A 19,920-nucleotide genomic window follows, 5' to 3' on the forward strand; every position below is an offset into this window, starting at 1 on the left:
AGTGGATCACATCGGTGTGGTACACAGTGGACTGATCCCTCTGTACCTCATTGTGTTTATAGAAGTCAATGTATTTGGCATACTCGTTTAGAAACAAGTCATAGTATTGGCATTTCACGGAGCTTTTAATATCATGTTACACGTTACAGATTAATGGTTTAACCACAAGGAAATATACGCAAGGCAACATAAAAGACATTTATTTAGATGAGAGAAGCAGTGCAATTAGTGGTGGAGCAGGGATATTCTATTACCAGCGTTGGTAAATTGAAGAACATTGCTTACACAACTTTGAGCAGATGTGTCAAAAAAAATAAGAAAGTACCAGGTGACAATGTTAAAATGAAGTCAAATTATTCTGTATGACAAATATTCACTTCAGAGTTGGAGCATTTATTTCCGAAATACATAAAAATGTGCAACAAGATGTCTTAGTCTACGTTGCCGTGAGGCGTTTGGCATATGAAATTGACAAGAACAACAATATATCGATACCTGCTTAGTGGGGCAAAAAGCAAAATTTCAGGTCTAGAATGAATCGTAATAAAGATCTTAGTATTCGAAATCCCGAAGATGTGTTGAATAGCGTCAATCTTAGACTCTCAAGATTGATGTCATTCAACAAACACAATGTTGAGGCATTCTTTAGTAATTTACGTAACTTGTCTACGAAATATCCCAAATTCTGTAGCCTTTCACGTATTTTCAACTTGGACATGAACCAGAACAGATCAGACATCCAAGAAAGTAATAACAGAGAAAGAAGCCAGTGAATAAAAGGAGTCCAAATTCAGCAACAATCTGAAGCAAAACGGATAAAATAAAGAAAATGATTTTTAGATTTCGTTTCTAAGAAGTGAGAAGATACACGAAAGTTTCGTCCACCCAAATAATCCAGATATTTCACCCACACACAATATTTGAATAGTAAGACGGCTTCCAAAACCTCTTATTGTGAAGAATAAAATACTATCTGTTCATATCAGGTTGCCGGTGGAGTTCCATGGAATTGATCTCCGCTAACCTTTTGAAGTTTCAAAGGATGATATTGTCGAGCTGGATATATATTTTTGTCGTCATAGTGAAACTAATAATTTGCATAATCAGACTAATTGAATTCAGTACAGAAAGTTAAATTCTCCATTTTATAACAAATTGATTATGCTATTGTGCATAACTACTAAATTTACTAATCCAAAACCAAAGATTCTCCGTACAAGATATCAATTTAATTGTCTAAAAAGTTTGTTTTATAACAGTCGTTTGTATTGTTTATTTTGGTAATCAATTTCTGAAATTAATACTATGCAATTAAGATGCTTGTAATACTTCGATTCTAACTATTATTTAGAATTTTAAAATTTATTTTGTATTGTGAGTAATAAAGATTTTGACAATAATGCTTACAATTTTATGTAGATTTGGAGATTTTCAGATGATGGGCCCCTATCATACGGTTTCTATTCATTACTTTCAATACATTGTTCCTTTGATCCACTGTGTACACATATATGATCCACTGTGTACGATGGTGGTACACAGTGAATCACTTTACAAGCATTAGCGTTAACTGTAACTGTAAAATACAGAGCAGCGCTTCATATTAATAAATTACTTACGAATGTAGTGGAGACATGTGTCCATGTTCTATACTAAACAAATTCCAGTAATAGTTGCATTAAATGGATTTGTGCTGAAAGTTTTAAAAATTGATCCACTGTGTACTACCTTCCCCTATATATATATATATATATATATATATATATATATATATATATATATATATATATATATATATATAAAGACTGACATTCAGACATCGGGAGCGTATAGTTCGCATTTTCTCTCTTCCAAGAAAGACAAATTTCAACCGTGGATGAGTACAGTAAACACTTGAATCAGAATAGTAATTCAGTTAGCAATAACATAAATCACAAAAATGCAGTTGGTACTCAAACAAAATAAACTGTTTCTTCAGAAGATCAATATCTATGGAAGGGAAAAAGCAGACCAATATCTGTTAATAAAACTCCTCACTCCTGGTGATAAAAAGTTATTTGTTTTTGTAATTGATTCATTTAGAGTTCGCACGTGGTCCCTAATGTTGTTTCGAATGCTGACTATTTTGACAATAAAAGTTGGTTTCGTTTGTAATTCCACTTCTTTATTTACTTTGAATACGCAGATGAAGATGAGAAAAACATTAGCAACAAATAACTTCATGAGCTCACAAAGCAGAATGAAAAGGCTCTTTGTTCTTTTCCTCGATGTTTCTTTAGGAATCATGAAAGAAACAAAATGAATTTTCAGGGGGTTTGATAATTCTGTTTGGTTTTGTTTCCTCGTCAAACGATCCGTACCTTGTTGGCTGTCACTCTACGTGATTTAAAGCCACAACTTGCGCGTTTGTTAAGAACAGATATAACAGGGTTTCTTTTCATTCTGCTTCTGTTTTCAGAACTCTTTTAAATTATATCATCTATTTTTTGGTGATAGGCTAGAATTTTCATTATTCGATTTAAAAAAGAACCAAAAAAGCTTTTTACTTGTTTTTTCTCAAGCCTGCAAGTATTGTAGAACATGTTACATATGCTTTCACGCCTTTCTGCGTCGAGACGTAGTGTGATGACGTCATAATTAAAAATATTTTTATGACTTTTTTTTACTTTTTGCACGCTTTACTTTTGCACTTAGAAGATTGAAATTTTGCACACACAGTCAGTGCACCCCTTCATATTTTCCAGATTATTTTCAGATTTCTGCGATAAAACAGTGGGGTCCAGAGGGGTAAAAAGTTTAAAAAAGGATATATTTTTAACAAATCCCTTTTTTCGCGATTTTTCCTCCTCAGATACATGATGGAGATATGTGAATAGTACCGTTTGGAAGGCTGTTCTTTTCTAAAAAGAATGATGTACGAACCATGATCCTAATATAAATAGGGAAGTCTCAGGGAATTTTTACCTGAGAACCTTTTTTATACGGGAATCTGGATTATTGTAGAAATATTATTTTTGGCGAGCTTACTTTTGCACCTAGAAGATTTAAATTTTGCACACACATTTAATAGACCCCGTAGTATTTTTCAGATTTGTTTCAGATCTCTGCGTTAAAACGGGGGGTACAGAGGGGCAAAAACGTACAAAGAAGGAATATTTTTTAAACAAATAATCCATTTTTTCATGATTTTCCCACCTCAGGTACATAAGGGAGACATGTGAGTGGTACCGTTTGAAAGTATGTTCTATTCTGAAGGGAATGATGTACGAACAATGATCACAGTATAAATAGGGATCTCTCAGGAAAATTTTATATTACATACGGGTCATCTGGGACATTGTGGGAGGGGACAGTCACGCCAGAAACACAGCAGTTCTGTTAAAAGACGTATTAAGCAACAGTTATGAAGTGTCATGTATCGCGAAGCCGGGTGCCACCATGAGTGAAACAATGAGAGACTGTGGTTCGCTGTGCAAGGATATGAGTATGAAAGACACACTAATAATCATTGGCGGGGAGAACGATGTTGCACGTGGTGAGGGTAACAAAGCTGTGGTAAATCTGTACAAGTGTCTAAATATGTTAAATAACACTAACGTAATTGTAGCAGGTATTCCACATAGACATGACTTAGACGGTAACTCCTGTGTTAATGTACATTTAAAACAAACAAACAGCAAAATTTCCAAAATATGCAAAGGTTATTGTAATGTAAGGTACGTTGATTTGGGCTTTATGGAAAGGGATAATTTTACTAAACACGGACTACATTTAAACAACACTGGAAAACGTTCAATGTGTAATAAATTTGCTGAACTTGTAGAATCATCATCTGTAGTCTCGACAAGCGTCATCCCTTTACCATGGCAAACATCGTTAGACAATAATGAAAGTCTAGCACCTGTAGTAAGAGACAGTAGCAATAACGTATGCAAGACACTTGACACATACTCCAATATTAACGTAGAGTGTGGTAGTGTAGGAGTAGATCATATTGATAGGATTAGCTTAATACAAAGGCCAAGTAGTTCAGTGCATAAAGCAGAAGATTGTAATAACATAACTGAAAATGCTCAAAAGATAGAACGACGGAAGAGAATGCGTAAGATGTTATCCAATGATTTTTTATGGTAGGAAATACTGATTCTTTACACCTTCTTTTTCATAATGTGCAAGGTTTAGGGAACAAAATTGATCTTCTGGAGGTACTGTTGGAAAGCGACTTCTCAAATGTACAGCTTCTTTGTATATGTGAGCACTGGTTAGATGCAAATATCGTTAATATGGTTAGTTTAAACGGTTTTAATATTATTACTCACTACTCTCGTACAGTCAAAAGTCGAGGTGGTGTCGCAATTTTTGCTCGCTCTTATATACATGCAACTGAGATTGACGTTCGGAATTTTTGCGTTGAAATGCATTGTGAGGTAGTCGCATCAAAACTTCAAGAGTTAAATATTTGTATTGTGTGTATCTATAGGACCCCTTCTGGTGATTTAGGAATTTTCTTTAAAAATTTTGAGAAACTTCTAGCGAACTTACGTAGAAAATTTAGTAGTGTAGTTATCTGTGGGGATATAAACATAGATTGGTTAAAGAATTCAACTGATAAATCTAAATTTCAAGATATGTTAAATTTATATGAACTACAAACTATTATTAACGTACCTACTCGTCAAGGAAAGACAGCTATCGACCAAATTATTATTCCAAAAAGTAATCTTAAATGTTTCTTTGAAGTTACTGAACTTGGATTTTCTGATCATGAAGCCATTTATTGTAGAATACCTACCGGGAGACTGGTGAAGGGAAGTCCAAAACCGATAACGAGAACAACCAGATTATTTTCAACGGAAAATATAAATTATTTTTGTTTTCTATTATCTCGTGAATCTTGGAATCCCTTGTACGACTTACCTAGTGCTAATGACAAATTCAATTATTTTGTTGATGTTTTCTTACATAATTTTAACATAGCATTTCCATTACAGTTACGGAAAGATCTTAATAAGATGAAAAAGTGGGTCACGCAAGGAATAAAAATTTCAAAGCAAAAGCTTGTATATTATCATAAACTTAAGAAAACCTGTGTTAATTTACCAGATAAAGTTATTTCCCATATAAAAACATACAAAAGAATATATCAGAATGTTATTCGAACAGCCAAAAGAATCCACAATGACACTATAATACACGGATATAAAAACAAAATGAAAGGTGCGTGGAACGTAATAAACAATTCATCAAAGACTGTTCCAATGCGCGAAATATCACAAGTTAATTATAGAAACAATTCTTTCGCTGATCCTGCTGCCATTACTGAAGTCTTTAATCAGTATTTTCTTGATACGAATTTACCACCTGGAAAGTCGGATCTCGCTGTAGAGCCAAATATTGCATGCAACAAACATAGTATGTATGTAACTCCGGTAACTGAAGAAGAATTGTTGGACTGTATCAAAAGGCTTTCTAGTACCCGTTCTGCAGGTATAGATGAAGTCCCATCCCTAATTATAAAAAAGAGTGCGCATTTAATAGTGAAACAACTATGCTTTCTTGTAAATGTATCATTTGAAACAGGCATTTTCCCCGACAGATTGAAGACTGCAAAAGTTATACCTTTGCACAAAAAAGGAAATACTTATGATGTTCAAAACTATAGGCCTGTTTCTATTTTGTCTGTTTTCTCGAAGATTTTTGAATCACTAATGTTATCGCGCTTGAGAAATTTTATATCCTGCCATAACCTAATCTCATCTTCTCAACATGGTTTCCAAAAAAACAAATCAATTGATACAGCGTTGTTTAACTTTATTAAAGAGGTTTATACAGTACTTGATAAGGGAAAATATGCAGTAGGTTTATTTGTTGATTTCTCCAAGGCATTCGACAGTGTTCAACATTCACTTCTACTGGCAAAACTCCAGAAATATGGTATTAGGGGTGTAGTACATGAATGGTTTCGCTCGTATCTGACAAACAGAAAACAAGTAGTAAAAATACAAAAAATAATTAACAATAAGCAAGTCACATTTTCATCCAAAACTGCTACTATCTCTGCTGGTGTTCCTCAAGGCTCAATTCTTGGGCCAATTCTTTTTTTATTTTACATAAATGATCTTGTTCAATATATGTATCCCCAACATATTGTACTATATGCTGACGATGTAAATGTCCTTGTAACAGCAGACAATACAGTTGAACTAGAAAGTAAATTAAAACAAACTGTGGAGCGTTTGATAAAATGGACATCTCAGAATCAACTGCTGATAAATGCAAAGAAAACAAAAGCACTAAATTTTCATTACTCATGTACACCTCGAACAGTACCTCCCATTGTGATAAATTCAACTGATGTAGACTATTCAAAATCCACTAAATTTTTAGGTGTAACAATAAGCAATAGGCTTACATGGGATGCACATATTACTGAGCTAAACAGCAAATTAAGCCGTATCTGTTTTGTCATTTATAGACTACGTGGTTCAGTGTCAAAAGAAACTTTGCTGTTATTGTACTATGGTAAGTTTCAATCCTTGTTAAATTACGGAATAATTTTTTGGGAAGCCTCCTATTCCAGTGTTACTACTTTTCGTCTACAGAAAAAGGCAATAAGATCTATTTTTAATCTATCACCAAGGTCCTCATGCAAAAGGATCTTTCAGTCAAATAAAATTTTAACTGTGCCTTGTCTGTACATATACAAAAGTATCATATATGTAAAGAGAAATGAAAGTAGCTTTCTTCATGTTGACGATGTACATTCATACAACACACGACAAAAGAACAACATATTCACAGCATACCAAAACTATGCGTGCACCAAAAGAAGTGTTCTTCCTATGTCCGCTAAGTTGTTTAATAAGCTCCCAAGTTATTTAAAGGATATCAAAAACATACGCAACTTCAAAAATGAACTATTTAATTTTTTGTGTAACAAGATGTATTATCATATTAATGAATACTTGGATGATAGTTTGTAAAATAATGTAGTATCAATTATATTGAAATGCCTTCTTATTATTTGACAAGTCCTATGTACTGGTCTCTGATCAATAATGTACGACATGGATGAATAAAGAATGAATGAATGAATGAATGAATGAATTGGTAAACATTTTCCCGCACTTAGTTTTCAAGATAGAAGCTTGAATTTTTTATACGCATTTGGTACACCCTTTCGTATTTTCAGTTGATTTTGAGATCTGTGCCTTAACAAAGGGGATCCAGAGGGAATCAAAGTATGAAAAAATCAGAAAAAATCCAGATTTCCCTCAAAATTTCCCGCCTTAGCGACATGATAGGAAAACGTAAATAGAACCGTTTGAAAGGTTGTTCTATTCTGAAGAGAATGAGGTACTAACCATGATCCTAGGATAGATAGGGATGATACTGTAGCTGATTGACTGAAATTCAATAATTTAAAAAGCCATAATTTAAAATGGTTAATGTACGGTATATAGTTGCATTTGGAAATGTAAAGTTTTTGCATATATTACTGGTTCATAGAAAAAATGGCACCATATAATATTTCTCGTTGCGTAAGAGTGTATTGGTTATTTGTCTTCCCGTGGAGTTAAGACAGCTACAGGAATTGCGTTTTAATTGCAATTCAAAGGAATTAATATTACAATTGCGTCGTAGCATATGCTTGTAGTATTTACTGTCTTTCATTTTCTAAGAGTAATAACATACATTTAATGGCAAGTATGGAATTAAAAATGTAAGTTGTACATTAATCCCCAGTTTCAATATAACTTCTACAAAACAAGCCTCATTATTCATTAGTATGATTAATAATATCTTTTCTATTTATTTATTTTACAAATATGTTATTAAATAATCTGATCACACAATTTTCCAGACAGAATTTTAAGATGTTCATGAGGAAGGAATCATGGGCAATTAAGTAAATTACTCTTGTCAATTTACTTAATTAAATATGAAACACGATATACGGTATTTTAACTAAAAAATATAGTATCCTATTAGTTATACAACCTTTCGTCAAACAAAGTGTTAGAAACAACCAGGAACACCAACATTGATATACACATATTCAGATCATATCTTGCCCCCCCACTTTTAACGTCCAATCGCCGCCACTGTCCACCATTTTTGGCAGGTCACTTGCTGCCACTGAGAAGCATCCATGATCCACGGTCTTACGTTAACCCCTTCGTCTTCACGTGTGATTTTTCTATTTTGATATCGTCCAGTAATTGTAGTTACCTTTGTCCCCTCCCTCTTTTACCTGTCACCATCACCTCTAGCACGATCCTCATGATACAGTTCCTTCTTAGCCACTGTCCCAATCAGTTTCTCTTCCTTTTCTTAATTATATCTAAAATTGTTCTTTTGACCTCCACCATTTCTAATACTCTTTTATTCGTTTTTCGTTCGACCCAGCTAATTCTCTCCATTCTCCTCCACACTCACATTGCGAAAGCTTCCAGTCGTTTTAAATCATTTTTTGGATAATGACCATGTTTGTGACCCTTAGAGTACAATACTCTACACGAGATATTTTATGAGTCTTTTTGCCAACTCTTTATTCAAGGTCGCACAAAACAGACTATCTTTCCTCCTAAAGGCTTCTTTCGCTATTCCAATCCTTGCTTTTATTTCACGTTTACATTTCGGGTTTATTGCTCTTCGGGTTTTCACCTACAGACTGAATACATGGAAGGGATTTTACCTTTAAGCGGAAGCAGCGGAAGTGATTAAAAGGTATTTACCATGCGTTCTTTTCTTCGTTTTTTAATTTTAAATTTACAAATTTTTCGTTAATATTCACAAATGCATTTATAATTTCTATTATAGTGCGATGTTCCATTTAGACCTCCTAGTATTTGTTAAATATTATACTGTTGTTCCGCGGGGAAAATCAAATCTAAACCATCGGAAGTGGGGAGCAGCCGACTTTAAAATATACTTTACAATGTAACTTGTTTGACAAGCGAAATTAGTTTGACAAGCGGATAGTTTGCGTACACAGACAGATGAGCGTTTTCGTACGTCATATTTTCTAGTCACATATTACGATCACCCCTATTCCAACACTCTTATCCAGGTTCAGTAGCAGTATCTTACCCACTGCTATTTCTTAGCTTGCCGCATAGACAGTACAGGAAATTTCTGTATGAAACAGTTTAGCTTGCCATTTATTTCAATCGTATGTTTCCTATTCGTTTCGTATATCTTGTCGATTTCGTATTGCTCCCATTAAACTTTCATTGCAACGATTTATAAACCATCATAAAAGGAAACCCCCTACCTAACACACAATTATTAGACTCTTGTTGTTTCGTACCCTCCAATTCGACGTTTCAAATGAATTTGAGCAAATGGAATGGCAAAAGCGATGAAAATATATGAATTTGAGAAAGGCTTTATTTACAGAGTCAGGCACTCTTTCAGTCTTTCTTGTTCTTTCTTCAGAAGAAAACATACAGAGGAAGTAATGTGGCAACAGCGCGCTCCATTTACTCTGTAGTGCAATCTAAGAGTGAGACGCGCTATAGTCTTTACCTTGGCTCAGCCAGTGATTTAATGACACTATTAACAATCCATTAAAGTACAAAGGCGCATGCAAGTACTTATTAATGTCCTTTCCATCTATAATCATAGTTTTCTTGTTTTTAAGTACTCATGCACCCGTACTACTAATAATGTGTCACTAAATCAAATACCAGTGCTGAGTCAAGGTAAAGAGTTGCCACGAAAAGAAGTGAATGGTGATATCAACGTTACAAAGCGCATGTTACCGGTCAGTGATATATATTGTAATTGGAAGCAGAAGTGTCTTTCGTGTTCGGCGCAATTGTCTTCGTTTAGTGTAGGTGAAGTGAGGTTTTATGCCCTTTGTTACGAAGTGATGTGTGGTTTAAGTTTTGATGGGACTTTTGGTGAAATCTGTTTTCGAATCGCTTCAGTGGTTCAGATGATTGACTGAAAATTTGCTGTTTTCAATTAATGGTCGTTATTTTTCAAACAATATTACATTTCCAACAATGTAGTTGGGTGTAATTTAAAATTTTATAATAACTATGGAAGATGATCGTGATTCTTTTAATGATACCAGTAATCCTTTCACTGCTATTAGTGATGATATTAATAAAAACTGCAGGTCCAAAAATGCAGATTTCTCCCATTTAAGCAACGCATCAGGATCAAAATTTCACCAAAGAAATCAAACCCAAAATGATACCGCATTAAACATGAGCATTGATTTTTCAAACGGGCCTAACGAGACTACCTGTAAGCTTTGTAACAAATTGTGTGTTAGTTTAAAAGGCCTAGCAATTCACAATAGCAGGTGCCATTATGATATCAATAAAACCAAATCATTCTCGCTTTCACGGAAGTCGCAATCATCCACTGATAATGTCGATCACGCAAGAAAAACTTTGATCTCCAAATGCAATAAGCTTCTAGCAAGATTAAAGTCTTCTACTCCAATGTTGCGCAGGGTACCTCGATGGGCTAGAGCTACAGTGGCAGACTCTCTGTGCGAGGTATTGCAACAGATTGTACGTACAAACGACTCAGAAGCTTGGATGGATCTCTTCTTTTTTCCTCACGTTACACTGTGCGTGCCATCAAAAGCTGACAAAGTGAATAATTTAACATCATGGGTTAAACAAGGAGTGCGATGTTGGTCTGATTCCCGTTGCGAAGCTCTTCCTAACCACAGTATAAAATCCTTCAAAGCTCGACGACCAGTTAATTCCACTTTTAACATTAAGAATGTCGAGAACAAATTAGTAGATGGTGATGTCCGCAACGCAGTACGGCTTCTCATCTCAGAAGATACCATAGCTTCTCCGAATCGATCTGTATTAGAAGCATTAAAAGAGAAACATCCAGCTCACAGCCACCCTTTTGAACCTCCCGATCTCATTGAGCCCAGTATTGTAGTGCCTAGAGTATCAGCTGACGAGTTTACGAAGGCACTTAAATCATTTCCTTCCGGGTCATCAGGAGGTATGGACAGTCTCCGTCCTTCAATATTAAAGGACCTCCTACTCTCCAGAGACTGCAAAACTAAAGATCAACTGACTAACGCTATCTGCGATTTTCTCCACCTGATTATTTCCGGTGATGTGCCCACGGAAATTATATCTATTTTCTTTGGAGCATCACTAATAGCTTTGAGGAAGAAAAGTGGCGGCATTCGTCCTATCGCAATAGGCAATGTGTGGAGGAGATTATCAGCCAAAATCATTTGCCATAGAATTAGAGAACCTCTACCACATTTTCTATCCCCACACCAACTGGGAGTTTGTGTCCCACATGGAGCAAAAGCAGCAGTCCACGCTGCTCGTATGTAGTACTCTTTTCCACACCAGCAGGAGAAAGTTTCTGAAAATAGACTTCAGAAAAGCATTTAACGAGTTGAATCGTGATTCTATGCTCATACAGGTAAAAAACAGTTTTCCATCAATTTATCGATACGTCCATCAGTGCTACTCGCAATCGAGCAACTTATACTTGGGAGATGAAATAATCCTCTCTCAGCGTGGCGTACAACAAGGCGACTCTTGGCCCTGGTTTGTTCGTACTAACTTTACAATCCATCGTTAATAGTATCAATACAGAACTGAACATATGGTATTTGGATGACGGGGCTATAGCTGGAGACAAGGATACAGTACTAGAGACATTAGAAATGATCCCTAGACGGGCTAAGAAGATCGGATTGCAAATGAATTTCTCCAAATGTGAGGTCAGTTTTCTCGGAGTTTCCAATGAGCAGTCTAATAACCTCTTCAAGCTGTTTGACGAAGCCGCGCCTGGGATTCAAAGAATTTCGACAGATGACGCCAGCTTATTAGGAGCAGCATTATCTAATGAGACAAGACGAACATTATTAAAAGACAAAATTTCTAAATAGAATTCTTCTTTACACGTCTTTCCTTGATTTCAGCTCACTCTGCCTTTTACCTACTACGTGCCTCATTGTCCATGCCAAGGCTGCTATACTTTCTTCGCTGTGCTCCTTCTTGGCGGGATGCTGATCTACTTGAATGCAACGACAACACCTTGAAAACCGGTCTAGAATCTATCCTAAATTGTTTACTCAACAATAACTCTTGCTTGCAGGCGTCCCTTCCTGTTAACCACGGAGGTCTCGGCATTTGCCGCGGCATGGATCTGGCTATTTCATCCTTTCTGTCTTCATTCTATGGCGCTAAGCCATTGATCGAGACCATTCTCCAACAAGATCTTAGCCTAGTATCGGATTCGGATGTCAACGATAGCATTGCTAAGTGGTCATCTATGGTGTGATCAGATCCCCCTGATCTTGATAAGAGAGGACTACAGTCCTCTTGGGACGATCCTCTTATAAATCATCACTTTTCAGCTCTGCTTCAGTCATCCGATAACCCAGAAGATAAGGCCAGACTCCTAGCTACATCATCTCCAGAAGCAGGTGCTTGGCTCCATGCTATCCCATCACCTTCTTCAGGATTATATCTTCCCAATGACAGTTTCCGAATTGCCAGTGCACTGCGTTAGGGAGCAGATGTTTGCGAGCAACACAGATGTCCTGCCTGTAGAAGTGTCGTAGACAAGAAGGGCCTTCATGGACTCTCCTCTGCCAATAGTGCGGACAGACATTCACGCCACTCCAGCGTCAACGACACTATCATGAGGGCGCTAATTTCAGCAGGCGTTCCTTCTATATGTGAACCGTTGGGATGCAGTCGTGCAGACGGCAAGAGGCTAGATGGTATGACCCTAATACCGTGGAAGAAAGGAAAAGCACTTCTATGGGATTTTACTTGTTCGAACACCTTCGCCCCTTCAAATCTACTTTCTTCCTCAGCACAAGCTGGCAACGTGGCTGCTCGCCGGAAACAGAAAAGCGCAGGAAGTATAGCAATTTACTCGAATATAATTTTGTCGCTATATGTATCAAATCGGGTGGTTCATGGGGTCCCGAAGGCCTTAGATTTATAAAAGAAGTTGGTCACCGCATTTATTTATCGTCAGGAGACGCTAGAGCAACCTCTTTTCTACTGCAACGCATCAGTATGGCAGTACAAAAAGGGAACGTTGCATCAGTTTTGGGAACGCTACCCTCTGGTAAGGAACCGAAGGAGATCTTTTGTCTGTAATCTCGGCGAAAGTTTGAAAATGCTGTTGCAAAGCTTATCACAATAACGTATATTAGTAAATTGTGTTTGCTCCTTAGAAATCATGTTTAAATTTCATTGTTGTTATTGTTATAAAATATTAATATAAAATGAAGCATTAAAATGCAATTGTAGAATTCATCATATGTATTTTGACATTCTTGTTTCCTGTATTTCCTGTTATTGTTTCGATTTTCGGCTTTCACATGCTTTTCTGTTATTGCTTCGTGTATATACGAGAATACCCTGTATATTTTCAAATTCACTATCCTAAGCAGTATACTAAATATCTATTATTGTTTTCAGTTTTTTCTGTGGGCTTAAGTTTAGAGTTGCCCCTCCAGTCTGAAGTTGCCCTTGGACTTTGCAACATACAAAAACACAGTGCTTAAAGTATTAAAAATTGTTACATTTCATTTAACTTCAGTACTCCGTGTGTTTTACAAATATTTAAAAGGTTTTCTTCATTATTTTTGCGCATCCGTCACACCTGTTCGCCATATTCGCCATATTTTGCAACTACCATGCTGCTGAAACCTTCCGCATCCGGCAAATAGTACTAACTTCCACATATCTTTTCTCGTATTAAACATAACTCTCCCTCCGAACTTACATTCCTAAACATCAAATAAAAACTTCAAATTATCATTTCTTACCTCATTTCTCCTGTAAATTTTCCTGATTTTTATAAAAAGCGGAGGGGTAACTCTAAACTTAACCCTTTCTGTGTATATGCAAAATATCCTATTCGTGTTTTTCCTACTTATCTACATTATGTAGCTTATTATTTTGTATTTCAAGTAGTGTTTCTGTATTTGTGAATTAAACAATAATTTAGTTCATATATATATATATATATATATATATATATATATATATATATATATATATATATATATATATGTGTGTGTGTGTGTGTGTGTGTGTGTGTTAAAAAGGTATAGGTAGGAATAGTGTAAAGCGAAACCGTACAGGTAACTAATTACGATGAATTACCTTCAGGTTTATTTTGGCACACCACTCGAAATAATTGTTGAGAAAGTATAATTCTTTCACTAATTCCCTTCTTTATGTTTCTTGAATAATTTGTGATGGCCGACATGAAAATATCTCATTTGACATAGTTAAAATTCAAGGGGGCCATCAGAAGTGATTGTTGAAACATTACAATTCTTTTACGATTTGCGTATATATATGACGTCCGTATGTGGCATAAAACGTATAGTGCAGAAAACACCAACTTATCTGTGCTAGGTAGCTACTATATAAAAAAGCACTAGAATGCTATGTAACCGATTTAGATTAGGGTCAAGCTAGAGGGTCCTTCGCTAGCGATGGGGTGCATCCGAAGAGAGTACGCGCGTCAGCGACAGTGGGTTTACGCATAAGCGAGAGTACTAAAAACAATTAGGTTTTGACAATAATACGAGTTTCAATGGCACTTGTCATGGTTTCATACTAGTAGGGCTCCACTTGTAAACAAAAAATACGGCTTCTGTATATTGTGCAGAAATACACTGCCGGTGGAAAATAGTATCTAATACAGTCATTTTTCGTATGCATTCATTCATTTTATCCGTTGTAGAACATTTGCAATGATTTTACAGTAGAAATCATACACTTGTAAACCTAAAATACTGGTGTATTGCTTTGTATTTAATTCTATCGCCTGCAGAAATATGTTCTCTTTAAATATGTCTTTTGAAGCAAAGTATTAAATTTTACCTGTAAATTTTCCAAAACGTGGTGCGGCAAAAGTAAACCAGCACCGTGTGTTAACTGAACGTAACCTAACAAAACCTAAGCTACCTTAGTATGAGAAGAAATAATAACTTTACGTTTTCATGCGGATATTAAAAAAATGATGAGTATATTGGTTGAGTTAGACTGTTCTGGTATCGAATATGTCTGTTATATTTAGCGTTCAATATGATCTTATTACGTTACAGGTACAAAATCTGACTTGAGAAAAAATTACATAACTCATCTAAAGAATGTGCTGATGAAAACAGCAATGGAAGTTTGGGTGAAAACTCCCAAGATGAAAATTCATCGCCGAAAGTAAAGCAACGTAGACTACAGCAAGGATTTGAAGAAGCATTTTGCGTACAAGGTGATGGGTTTCCTCAAGAGCTCCCTGAAAGTCCCCTAAAAGGAACAAAGAAGCAAATGAATCGAATGGAAACGATGTGTGTATGAATTGAATAACGTTAGAAAAGCAAATTGGAGACCTGAAACAGCAACTACAAGAAGAGAAGTGTGTTGTGGCCGCACTGAAAAAACAGTGCATATCAACGTCCACTGAAAAGCGTTTGACTGTTCCACCGATCGTTAAGGAATTTCTGTTGGATCTCATCAATGTTGATTATTCTAATGAATCTACAGATGTACAGTCAAATTATTCGAGTGTGAGTAGCTATTTTGTCTTTAAGAATATCATTTACCATTAATTCATCAGCAGTATTAATTTATATTTTTATGATGTTTCACAACATAGTATACCAAGAATACTACTGTTGCAAATCGTATATTTATCAACATTTTTTTTAAATATCGGTAACATACACAAGATGGTCTACTGAATCAAATATAGAATATCTTACATATAGTTTGAGTTATTTTAAGTGGTAATAGTTATATAATCTAGCTTCCTGTGATGAAAGTAATGTGCAAGCGCTTGTATTCGTAGTGTGTAATAGTATGGACGAGGGGCTTCTGATCTATTTGCCACGAGACGCTTACATGTCATATTTCCACACATTTTGTGGGGAAAAATAAACCTATGCTGTGTGCATTGTGATTTCATCCGACGGTAATAGTTAAAGAAGCTCTTGTGATTTAGTGACACACGTACCTATAATAGTGCATTAAGTATAAGAACGCATGAGTCGTCCAATTGACAAACTATCATTAACGCTGTGGAGTTAAATACACAGATGTGCCCTTGTAATTAATGTACTACTGTCACTTTAAATCACATGAGGGATCACGGTGGCTCAGTGGTAGAGCGTTCACCTCTGGTGCTTGGGGTCCCGGGTTCAATCCCAGCTCCGTCAAGTGAACTTTGTATTTGGCAAACAACATGTGCGTGGGTTTCCTCTGGGTTCTCCCGTTTCCTCCCACTTTCTTCATTCCACCCTTTCATTCATTCCTCATCATCATCATCTCCTTTAGCTTAGCCGGCATAACTGTGGGACGTAAAACTCAAAGATCTCATTTCATTTTTAAATCGCATGAGCCTCAGTCCTGAATTATTGGTATACGTAGAGTGATTTAACCAAAGTAGTGCATATTAAAACACAAGTTTTTATGTTTTAGCCAAGAAAGGCATAATTAGTGCATAATTACGTTCTTGGAAAACACTATTTTTAAGCATTAGGTAAATAGACCAGAAGCCCCTTTCCCATATTCTGTAATGCACGTAGTGTGACCTCATAGTACATCTACAAATGTAAAAGTATTTTTACTTTTCTATGCACTATTTACAAGTAGATTCAGTCAAAAAGGTGTAGAAATGTGTTTGCCAGAGCTAATTTTATAGACGTAACCCTGTGAAAACAGATTAGCTTCTGAAAATGCTGGTTTGGGTGACAGCCAGCTACTTGATTTGGATCCGCGTCTCCTGAATAGTAAACTAACGAACGTTAAGCGGTCGTGGCATTGTCATTTAATTGTTATCATTTTTAAAAATAACTATTACTAAGGTGGGAACTCGTATATTTTTTGGGTGAAAGGATCAGCGGTGCATTTTAGCCTTCGCAGCTCCAGGGCACATTTCTATTTTGATAGGTAATAGATCTATGTGTATGAATCATAAAATGTAGCTATGATATCGTAACCTAACCTGTCAGGGTTCTTTATTTTCTAGAAACATACCACTGGAAAGGATCACAATTTTCTTTGTATTATAATGATTTTCTTTAAATCCACAGATTGCTTACCCATCTACATCTGTTTCAAATGAAGTTACATTGAGTGCAGATTATCCGGATATAACGATTAAAAGATCAGTACTACTGAAGTGTCTAGCTGCTGCAAACAAGTGCTCAACAAAACTGATAAGAAATTTGATTGCTCTTTCCACTAAAGAAGAACTTGGTACATCATCAGTCAGTGGCCATGGAGCAATAATAATAATAATAATAATAAAAACACCCTTCTACAAGATGATGTTTGTGCCATTAAAGGTAACCTAAAGCAATTTTATGTTTGCATGCGTGTATTTGACATAAAGTATCCAGCAATTTCCTGTGGAGTATTTCACCGGATTTTTTGAAAGGATATATAGTACCAAGTTACTTAATACAACGCTATTATATGCGTTCATCACATTATGTACTTCGATTATAATGTCTTTTCTTTGCATAATTTCCTTCACTGCAATGCAAGCTACAATGAGTAAATTCAGACATATTTTATTACTGTATCTTTACTGTGGTGGCTATCAAATACATGACTTACACTGTCGAAACGCGAACCAAATTTCACCAACCGACGGTTTGTAACCATGCATTCTGCTCGTAAAATTGTTAATTTCAGAATATCTCTTGGGGGCTTATTCTTTAACTCATCTAAAAAAAAAAAAAAAATGTCAGTGAAAGTTTTGAATTGACATTTTAGGGACTTTTTTGAACTATTATTATTAGAAGGGTGTTCTCCAACTCTTAACTCTTTGAAATATTTATATGAATACGAGAAAAGCATAATTGAATTCAACAGTTATATAAATGTGAGAAAGTGACTTATAACTTTATTGTAGCATTGCGGTGCATTTTTCACTATTACTTCCAAATCAGCCGTAAAATTATATTTACAGTACCTAACATTGTAGATTCCTAAGCATCAGTTTTATGCTATTGGTAGAAGATTGTTTTTCCTTATTATTCCTGTAGGACATTTTAGATAATCATCTCTTTCTCCCTCATGTGAGTGTAGGCGAGTGGAAGAATGAGTGTTATGAATAACGATAATCTACGTTTTTTATCGTATTGGAAAAACTAATTTTGAATGCAATGCAATGCAAGAGAAACAGAAATATTATAGATACTGTTTGTTCCTTTTAATCATTTTTTATACTTATCAAAAATCAAACTTGTAATAAATGGAAATAAATACGTAACTGTAGAAATAGTAATTGACTAAATTGACTGATTCATTCTTTCTTTCGATCAAAAAGTTCTGTTGTTGTTAGATCATTTGTAGTAGTTTTGATGTACGTTTTGTTCACATATTCCTTTCTATTGTTAATTTGAATACTTTTTTTCTTATTAAGATTTTGTTGTGGCAAAGTTTCCTGATGTTAAGCCGTCAAAGATTCATGCTGATATGACAGATAAATGTGTTCAAGACAGAAGAATGGCCAAAATAACTGAATTTCATGCAGAGGAGAACTGAACGGATATTTCTTACGTCCTAGTTTCTTATAATACATATAGGGAACAATATTTTGTATCTGTATTATAGTAGGTATAAGTAACTGAAACGGAAGCGTTAATACTATTGTAAATTTGTAAAGTTGTAAATAGCTATGTATCTGTGTTAGTAGGTATAATTATTGAAATGAAAACGTTACAGGTTGTAAGTAAATATACGTATTGAAATGAAACCTTCGTACAAAGGCTACCTCAGTAAGGACTCAGTTAATCCGTCACAATGCACAAAAGTTCCACGAACTACTGCTTTTCGATGGCGTAGTAGGCGAAATAGGGTAAATATTGTTACTCTCACAAATGAGAGTTAGCCATCACGATGATAACGATGTGAGGAGCTTGGCTGCCTTAAAAAGTATTAAGAAATATTGCTCTGAGAAGGTCCGTAAAAGAATATTACGAGGGGCATTTAATAAGTAACGAGACAAATTGCTATAGCTCAATAAAGATTTATTTCCATCTTTCAAAACTAAGGCTATTTTTCAATATAATCACCCTTTACAGTTATGTATTTGTCCCATCTTTCTTGCAGCTTCCTAATTCCCTTGGCGAAGAAATCTTTCGATTTACCCCGAAGCCACCTTTGCACCGCTGTCTTAACTTCCTCATTGTTAGCAAATCTTTTTCCACGTAGGGCGTCTTTGAGTGGTCCAAACAGGTAAAAATCAGATGGGGCGAGGTCTGGTCTGTATGCAGGATGAGGTAAGACCTCCCAACCCAATTCTTGAAGCTTATCTCGGGTCAGCTGGGCTGTATGAGGGCGGGCGTTTTTCTGTACTTTAAAATGTTACTAATGACATTGTGAACAGTTCCAACACTTACTTGAACTTCCTCAGCTATCATTTCAACAGTAATTCTTCTGTTATCACGAATAAGTCCGTCAATCCTCGATTCCAACGAAGAACCAGAAACTTCCACTGGACGTCCACATCGGCCTAAACTTGTTCGGCCACTTTTAAACCGATCAACCCACTTGTACACATTCGCACGGTTCATACAACTGTTACCGTACTGTCTCAACATTCGAGAAAAAAATTCACTTGGTTTTACACCTTCTGCGACTATAAACCTAATGACTGAGCGCTGTTCTTCTAAGGTGCAATCTTCTAGAGGACTTGCCATGATGAATTGATATTTTTGAAGTTATGTTGACATAAAATTACGAAACAGCAGATCAGAGCATAACACCCCTGAAACAAAAAAAAAAAAAAAAAAAAAAAAAATTGATTAGTGTTAAAAATATAGACTTTGTCTCTTTACTTATTGAATGCCCCTCGTACATATACACCCATATTTAATAAGTGTCACGCATATTTATTTACGTTTACTTATCTGGCACATTGTAATAT

The 19,920-nt window shown here is 35.6% G+C and overlaps 1 protein-coding gene and 1 long non-coding RNA gene across 2 annotated transcripts in view; one reads left to right on the forward strand and one right to left on the reverse strand.

Moving 5' to 3' along the window:
• Window positions 1-19,920, reverse strand: part of Men-b (NADP-dependent malic enzyme b, mitochondrial) — a 1,138,140-nt gene that overhangs the window by 640,356 nt on the left and 477,864 nt on the right. The gene's annotated exons all lie outside the window — the stretch shown is intronic.
• LOC145662743 (uncharacterized) lies at window positions 12,602-19,571 on the forward strand. Its single transcript, XR_014127090.1, has 4 exons — window positions 12,602-13,092; window positions 15,092-15,550; window positions 17,075-17,329; window positions 18,415-19,571. It is a non-coding gene; the product is annotated as an uncharacterized LOC145662743 (long non-coding RNA).

Source organism: Thermobia domestica, chromosome 10 (genome assembly GCF_964235325.1).
Source record: "Thermobia domestica chromosome 10, izTheDome1.hap1.1, whole genome shotgun sequence".
Classification (NCBI taxonomy): domain Eukaryota; kingdom Metazoa; phylum Arthropoda; class Insecta; order Zygentoma; family Lepismatidae; genus Thermobia; species Thermobia domestica.